Here is a 9,313-nt window from a genome sequence, read left to right as displayed (position 1 = left end):
AATAATGACAGAATCTGAAAGACATTTTTGTAGTTCATTATAATATTTTTTAAATGCTAAAAATACTTTTTATTCAGTTTTCAAAGTTAATATACTTTACTTATCATAGTGAAGTAATAAGGTGATTTTAAAGGAATATGTTAAATTTGGGGACAAAGTATTGCCTTATTTTAATAGAAAATAGAATTGAGAATTCACAAGGTTTATTGCTATGCTACTACCTTCTTTTCAAGGACACGTATACAGAAGTCACTCATTTATGTTGTATCCTTTAACATCCCTTGGTAAGTCCTAGTTGTCCTTAAATCTCTCTCCATAGAACATTACTATTTTCCTACTGTTATCACATCCCATATGCTTATCTAAAAAGTAGAGAGTTTCTGGAAGTAGTAAAACCAATAATAATTTTTTGTCTAATAATCCAGTGCTGTTAGATAACAGCTTACCAATGATTAGAATAATTTTGTATAGAGGGCCATAGGGAGGATAATTGAAGGCAGGAAAAGAAGTTAAAGTTTGAATAAGGTTTAACTTTTTCTGGGTCTAAAATGAAAATAGAAGTGAACCAAAACAAAATTTCCTGCCTTAACTTGCCTGTGCAACATGTGACTATATTTACTTCGTCTTTCATTTGAGATTTTGTGGTCTTACTCTGCAGTTCTCAGTATGTTCTTAGAATTAGAGATATTATGATAACTGGTTATCAGAGTGATGAACTAATCATTCTTAGGCTTTTGTGTATTTGCCTGACATTTGCTAGCTGATGGTTTCATGTTTAATTGGATAAAAATGTGTTTTCCTGATAGACAGCTTTAGTTTGTATAAGCAGATTTCAAGATTTTTTTCTGGGTATTCATTCAGACATCATTTCTTTCATCTTGGAGTCATATTCTTGAAAAGGTGAATGGAGCTGGAAAAGTTTTAGCCAGAAGAACAGATCTGAATGAAAAGGCAATTAAAGAACCCAGTGTTGCTTTGCCCTGAGTGGGAGGGGAAGCTTCTATCCTAAATAATGAAGAACTGCTCCTGATCACTATTTTTTCTTAAACAGAGAAGAGGATAGAGACTGATAATATATTTCTGCCTGTAATATATTTCTGTAATGTATTTCTTCTACACTTTTTAATATATGACTCAGAGTTAACAATACATGTTGTTGGTGTCAGAGCTGACATAGTAGAGGTGCAATGGTTTTTGTTCAAAAATGCATTACAATCTGTATGTATATAGACAAAATGACCACATCATAATATGATGAGCATGGAGGAATCTCTTCTTTCTACAGAGCATAAAATTGCATATTCATTCCAGATATTCTTTCATATAGCTTGTTTGATGAAGAGCAAAGTACACTGAAGCATGATGCTGAACCAAACACAGCAGTGGCTTTATGGGGTTGGACTGTGAAGAAAAGAATGGCTATCCTTGCTGTTCTGAACACATTTATCTTCTAAAAAAGCTACAGGAATAGTACTGTTCTTCTAAAAGCACTTCTTTTGTTTTTCACTTTTAAGGATTTAAAAAAAAATTTTTTCCTCATTGTTTTTCAATGAAGTTTTCATCTTAAATGAACACCAAATATTCCCTCATTGCTTGTTTATGAATGACTTGCCAGTGTCTCTGTCCAGTCAAGTTGCTTTCTCCCAAAACAATGAAACATTTCTGCATTAGACTGTCAACTAGACTGTGTCTTCCTTAATAAAGAATCCAGACTTAATATTGAAAAGATTCAGCATTAAAATGCATGCCAAATATACTGCAAGGCATGTGGCTTTATTATTATTCGCATTCTAAGTGCTATTTTATTGACCTTTAGGAGGCTTTTCTCTCCTTAGATTGCAAAAGAGGTTTTCTACATTTTGATCTAATTTCATTGGTTTTCTGACAATGTAGTGCCAGATTTTATAAGGTAATGCAGTTTTTCATGATGTAGTGATAAAGGAGTAATATACTCCCAGAACCACCTGAGAGGAAGCTACATTTTAGAAGGATTTTACTGTAGTGTGGGGATGCCAGCAGACAAGATAAAAGGACAAATACTATCAATTTTAATCTTTATCATCCTGATAGATAAAGAATGTTTTTGCTGTTCATTCACTCAGTTGTGTCTGAGTCTTTATGAGCCCATGGACCGCAGCACACCAGGCTTCCCTGTCCTTCACTATTTTCTGGAATTTGCTCAAACTCATATCCATTGAGTCAATGGGTTACATCTAACCATCTCATCCTCCATCATCCCCTTCTCTTCCTGCCCTCAATCTTTCCCAGCATCAGGGTCTTTTCCAGTGAGTCAGTTCTTTGTATCAGGTGGCCAAAGTATTGGAGCTTCAGCTTCAGCATCAGCATCAGTCCTGCCAATTCAGGGTTGATATTCTTTAGGATTGACTGGTTAGATCTCCTTATAGTCCAAGGGACTCTCAAGAGTCTTCTCCAAGGTCAATGGTAGTAGCTAATTAGCATATCTCTTATCATGAACTGAGATGGATAACTTTTCCTACTTTTTATATTTAATTTTATGGGTGAACTGTATGTTCACAGCCTTTGCTTGTTTTTACATTGAAAAAATATATCAGTTTTTTTCTTATTGAATATTAGGAGATATTTTTATTTTAATGACATGCAAATTGCAAATTCTTTCCCCAGTCCCTTGTTTTTTGACTATCTCCATGGTACTTTTTGATATATATAATTTTTTAAAGTCAGATCTTCTTGATTTTGACAGAGAATCAAAATGTGTCATAGTTTTGTGTCATAGTTTAAAAGGGATTTCTGAGTTTAAAATAATCAATCATCAAGTGGATTCTTCTTGCAATTTTATAGTTTCACTTCCCTATTTAAATTATGTATTCATTTTGAATTTATCAGTTTGAATATATACAATAGAATATTTCTCAACTCATCAGTGGCCACATGATTGGAAAAGGTCAGTTTTCATTCCAATCCCAAAGAAAGGCAATGCCAAAGAATGTTCAAACTATAGAACAATTGTGCTCATTTCACACGTTAGCAAGATTATACTCAAAATTCTTCAAGCTAGGCTTCAGCAGTATGTGAACCGAGAACTTCCAGATGTACATACTTGGTTTCAAAGAAGCAGAGGAATCAGAGATCAAATTGACAACATCTGTGGGTCATGGAGAAAGCAAGGAAGTTCCAGAAAAGCATCTGCTTCTACTTCATTGACTACACTAAAGCCTTTGACTGTGTGGATCACAACAAACTCTGCAAAATTCTTAAAGAGATGGGAGTACTAGATTACCTTACCTGTCTCCTGAGAAACCTGTATGTGGTTCAAGAAGCAACACTTAGAATCGGACATGAAACAACTGACTAGTTCAAAATTGGGGAAAGAATATGACAAGGCTGTATATTGTCACCCTGCTTATTTAACTTTTATGCAGAGTACATCCTGTGAAATGTTGGGCTGGATGAATTACAAGTTGGAATCAAGATTGCTGGGAGAAATATCAACAACCGCAGATATGCAGATGACACCGCCCTTATGGCAGAAAACAAAGAGGAGCTAAAGAGCCTTTTGATGAAAGTGAAAAATGAGAGTAAAAGAGATGGCTTGAAATTCAACATTCAAAAAAACTAAAATCATGGCATCCAGTCCCATCACTTCATGGAAAATAGATGGGGAAAAAGTGGGAGCCGTGACAGATTTTATTGGGCTCCAAAATCACTGTGGATGGTGACTGCAGCCATGAAATTAAAAGATGCTTACTCCTTGGAAGGAAAGCTTTGACAAACCTAAACAGTATATTAAAAAGCAGAGACAATCACTTTGCCAACAAAGGTCCATATAGTCAAAGCTGTAGTTTTTCCAATAGTCATGTAAAAGTTGGACTCTAAAGAAGGCTGAGTGCCAGAAAATTGATGCTTTTGAATTGTGGTGTTGGAGAAGACTCTTGAGAGTCCCTTGGACAGCAAGATCAAACCAGTCAGTCCTAAAGGAAATCAACCCTGAATATTCATTGGAAGTACTGATGCTGAAGCTGAAGCTCCAAATACTTTGGCCTCCTGATGCAAAGTGCTGACTCATTGCAAAAGACCTTGATGCTGGTAAAGATTGAAGGCAAAAGGAGAAGGGGGCGGCAGCAGATGATGGTTAGATAACATCACTGACTCAATGGACATGAGTTTGAACAAACTCCTGGAGAAAGTGGATAAAAAGGAGCCTGGCGTGCTGCAGTCTGTGGGGTCACAAAGAGTCGGACGTGACTTAGTAACTGAACAGCAACAACAACATAAAAAGAATGAATTATTGTCCTTTGCAGCAATATGGACAGATCTAGAGATGATCCTACTAAGTGAGGTAAAGCAGAGAAAGAAATATAATATGATATCACTTATAAGTGGAATCTTAAAAGTTGATATAAATAATCTTATCTACAAAATACAAATAAACTCACAGACATGTGGTTACAAAGGAGAAAAGGGTAGGTGGAGAGATAAATTAGTAGTCTGGGATTAACATATACACAGTACTATATATAAAATGGACTTCCCTTGTGGCTCAGATGGTAAAGCATCTGCCTACAGTGTGGGAGACCTGGGTTCAATCCCTGGGTTGGGAAGATCTCCTGGAGAAGGAAATGGCAACCCACTCCAGTATTCTTTCCTGGAAAATCTCATGGATGGAGGAGCCTGGTAGGCTACAATCCATGGAGTTGCAAAGAGTTGGACAAGACTGAATGACTTCACTCACTCATATATAAAATAGACAAACAACAAGGTCCTACTGTTTAGCACAGGAAACTGTATTCAATATCTTATAATAATCTAAAAGAGCTTCCCAGGTGGTTCAGTGGTAAAGCATCTGCCACTGCAGGAGATTAGAGTTCAATCCCTGGGTCAGGATGTTCCCCTGGGGGAGGAAATGGCAACCCACTCCAGCACTCTTGCCTGGAAAATCCCATGGACAGAGGAGCCTGATGGACTACAGTCCATGGGGTCACAAGAGCTGGACATGTCTTAGCAACTAAACAACAACAGAAATAACCTAAAATGTGCAAAATGTGAAAAAGAATACACACATAAATATATAGAATGGAATATCTTTTCTGTACACCTGAAAGTGTCACAACATTGTGAATCAACTATAGTTAAAAAGTAAAAATTTAAAAATAAATTAAAAAAATTAAAAAATCATATCTATTTTGAATTTATTAAGGTATAGGATATGAGGCATGAATCCAGCTTAATTAATTTTTTTCTAGATAGCTACTTAGTTGTCCTAAACCTGCTGTTGTATAAATCATATATGTTCCCCAACTTGTTTGAGATATCCCTTTTATACACTAAATTTCCACATGCATCTAGGTATATTTCTTGACTTTCCATTCTATTATTTTTATTAACCTGTCTCCTACACTTAAAAAATGTGATGCTCTAAGATTTGCTTTAGTATAGGATAGTCAGTTGCCCACTGGAGTTTTCCTGAATAGAGATCAAACTGAGTAGTGGATTTGCTGAGTTGTAGATTCTGCTCACCTTCTGATACACTAGATAATTTCCAAAGAATCTGTACCAAATCAGCTAAACAGTAGTCTATGAGATTTTGTAGCTTCACATATGGAGATTTATGACTTTAACGACAATCTAATAGGAGTAAAATGACTTCTTACTGTGATTTTAACTTATATTTTAAAAATTACTAATGAGATTATCTTTTATAGTTTTCTTTTTAAGTGTTTCAGTTTCCTTTTTAATGAAATCTCTCTTTTGTTTCTTGCTCATTTTTCACTTGAGTTTATTTTCTCTTCCTTATTGATTTTGAGGAGTTTTTTTGTATGATGTCATTTTAAGTAATGTTTTTTCCTAGGAAATGGTCAGTTTCATTTCAGTTTTATTTTCCAATATTGTCAAAAGCTTTTAATAGTATTCTTTTATTAGTCTTAAAAATTCTGCCACACTGTAGATTTTTGCCTTTTATCTTAATCAGTTATGTTGGTATATTGTCAATTTCATTAGACTTTTCAAAGAATAAGGGTTTGTCTTTGTTTACTATTGCATTGAACTTTATTTTCTGTATTATTAATTTCTGCTCTTTCCTTATATTGAATCATCTTCATAGTTTTTTATATTTTTTCTTTTTCTACTTTTAAAGTTCTAAATTAGTTTTCAGTCTTTCTTCTGTTCTAATATCAGAATTTAAGACTATATGTTTACCCCATCCAAGTACTAACCATTCCTGACTTTGCTTAGATTCCGAGATCAGACAAGATCACACACATTCAGGATGGTATGGTCGTAAAGTTGCTTTCTTTCTCTCTTTTTTTTAAAATAAAATTTTTTTATTTTAATTATAAGCTAATTAGTTTACAATATTGTATTGGTTTTGCCATACATCAACATGAATCTGCCACAGGTGTACACGTGTTCCCAATCCTGAATCCCCCTCCCACCTCCCTCCCCATACCATCCCTCTGGGTCATCCCAGTGCACCAGCCCAAGCTTCCTGTATCCTGCATCGAACCTGGACTGGCGATTCGTTTCACATATGATATTATACATGTTTCAATGCCATTCTCCCAAATCATCCCCACCCCCACCCCCCACAGAGTCCAAAAGACTGTTCTATACATCTGTGTCTCTTTTGCTGTCTCCCACACAGGGTTGTCATTACCATCTTTCTAAATTCCATATATATGTGTTAGTATACTGTATTGGTGTTTTTCTTTCTGGCTTACTTCACTCTGTATAATAGGCTCCAGTTTCATCGACCTCATTAGAACTGATTCAAATGTATTCTTTTTAATGGCTGAGTAATATTCCATTGTGTATATGTACCACTGCTTTCTTATCCATTCATCTGCTGATGGACATCTAGGTTGTTTCCATGTCCTGGCTATTATAAACAGCGCTGTGTTGAACATTGGGGTACACGTGTCTCTTTCAATTCTGGTTTCCTCGGTGTGTATGCCCAGCAGTGGGGATTGCTGGGTCGTATGGCAGTTCTATTTCCAGTTTTTTAAGGAATCTCCACACTGTTCTCCATAGTGGCTGTACTAGTTTGCATTCCCACCAGCAGTGTAAGAGGGTTCCCTTTTCTCCACATCCTCTCCAACATTTATTGCTTGTAGACTTTTGGATAGCAGCCATTCTGACTGGCGTGAAATGGTACCTCATTGTGGTTTTGATTTGCATTTCTCTGATAATGAGTGATGTTGAGCATCTTTTCATGTGTTTGTTAGCCATCTGTATGTCTTCTTTGGAGAAAAGTCTGTTTAGTTCTTTGGCCCATTTTTTGATTGGGTCGCTTATTTTTCTGGAATTGAGCTGTAGGAGTTGCTTGTGTATTTTTGAGATTAGTTATTTATCAGTTGCTTCATTTGCTATTATTTTCTCCCATTCTGAAGGCTGTCTTTTCACCTTGCTTATAGTTTCCTTTGTTGTGCAGAAGCTTTTCATTTTAATTAGGTCCCATTTGTTTATTTTTGCTTTTATTTCCAATATTCTGGGAGGTGGGTCATAGAGGATCCTGCTGTGATTTATGTTGGAGAGTGTTTTGCCTATGTTCTCCTCTAGGAGTTTTGTAGTTTCTGGTCTTACATTTAGATCTTTAATCCATTTTGAGTTTATTTTTGTGTATGGTGTTAGAAAGTGTTCTAGTTTCATTCTTTTACAAGTGGTGGACCAGTTTTCCCAGCACCACTTGTTAAAGAGATTGTCTTTTCTCCATTGTATATTCTTGCCTCCTTTGTCAAAGATAAGGTGTCCATAGGTGCATGGGCTTTCTATTTTGTTCCATTGATCTGTATTTCTGTCTTTGTGCCAGTACCATACTGTCTTGAAGACTGTGACTTTGTAGTAGAGCCTGAAGTCAGGCAGGTTGATTCCTCCAGTTCCATTCTTCTTTCTCAAGATTGCTTTGGCTATTCGAGGTTTTTTGTATTTCCATACAAATTGTGAAATTATTTGTTCTAGCTCTGTGAAAAATACTGTTGGCAGCTTGGTAGGGATTGCATTGAATCTATAGATTGCTTTGGGTAGTATACTCATTTTCACTATGTTGATTCTTCCAATCCATGAACATGGTATATTTCTCCATCTGTTAGTATCCTCTTTGATTTCTTTCACCAGTGTTTTATAGTTTTCTATATATAGGTCTTTAGTTTCTTTAGGTAGATATGTTCCCAAGTATTTTATTCTTTTTGTTGCAATGGTGAGTGGAATTGTTTCCTTAATTTCTCTATTTTCTCATTATTAGTGTATAGGAATGCAAGGGATTTCTTTGTGTTGATTTTGTATCCTGAAACTTTACTATATTCATTGATTAGCTGTATTAGTTTTCTGGTGGAGTCTTTGGGGTTTTCTATGTAGAGGATTATGTCATCTGCAAAGAGTGAGAGTTTTACTTCTTCTTTTCCAATTTGGATTCCTTTTATTTCTTTTTCTGCTCTGATTGCTGTGGCCAAAACTTCCAAACTATGTTTTTTCTTTTCAACATCCTGTTTTGCGGCTTCCTTGGCCCTTTTTTCCCAGATGCCAAAGAGCCAGGCATTGGCGTGGGCCATGCAGAGACTGGCAAATGCCTTAAAGTTCTCCTCCTCTGTGATGACTTTGGCTTTCTCCTTCTTATAGATGTTCAGTATGGGCATAACAGATCCGGTCAGCTGAGCGGCCAATTTGAGCTCTTCAGCAGAGCTGTCTCCCTTCCTGGGGGCCGAGGGCTTCTTGGGGAACAGGATAAGCTTGGAGCAGTACTCCTTGAGCCACTGCAGGTTGGCCTGCAGGGACTCCATGCACTTGTTCCGCCGCCTTGGGTCCACCAAGATCCGAAAGGTCTGGGCCACCTTCTTGTGGATGCCGGCCACCCTAAGCTCCTCCAGGCTGAAGCCTCTGCTGGCATGAACCTTCGTGTGGTACCTGACCATCAGGCATCTCACCACCGGCCGGAGAGGACCGGATGTGGGGCGTGGGGCAATGCAGCGCGCCTTGGCCTGCTGGGCCTTGCCTCTACAGATCTTGCGAGCCGGCTGGTTGAACCACGTGGCCACGCACTGCTGTCAGTCCTTGTGGAAGTGCGGCCTCAGGATCGTGCCATTCCGGCTGGGCTCCATGGCTGTGGCCGAAAGGCCTCCTCCGAGGGCTCACGGCGGGGAAAGCTGCTTTCTTACATAATTATTTTTCAATACTTACGTTATTCAGGTGATACCTTTTTTTTTTTTTTAATGGAAGCAATTTCATTTCTTTTCTGAGGGTATAAATCACATCTTCACAGTAGTATTTTGCATATCTTTGCTACAGTGGCCATGTTTTGGGGGAATACTTCTCTTTTCTTGGCTTTGATCTCAGTTGGTTAGTA

At 37.2% G+C, this 9,313-nt stretch overlaps 1 pseudogene; it reads right to left on the bottom strand.

The window, feature by feature from the left end:
- Positions 1-291: 291 nt before the first annotated feature.
- Positions 292-9,068, bottom strand: LOC102409884 (annotated as a pseudogene).
- Positions 9,069-9,313: the final 245 nt, after the last annotated feature.

This window comes from Bubalus bubalis, chromosome 2 (genome assembly GCF_019923935.1).
Source record: "Bubalus bubalis isolate 160015118507 breed Murrah chromosome 2, NDDB_SH_1, whole genome shotgun sequence".
Classification (NCBI taxonomy): Eukaryota; Metazoa; Chordata; class Mammalia; order Artiodactyla; family Bovidae; genus Bubalus; species Bubalus bubalis.
Note: the sequence above shows the minus strand (reverse complement) of the source record. Positions and strands in the feature narration are given on the sequence as shown.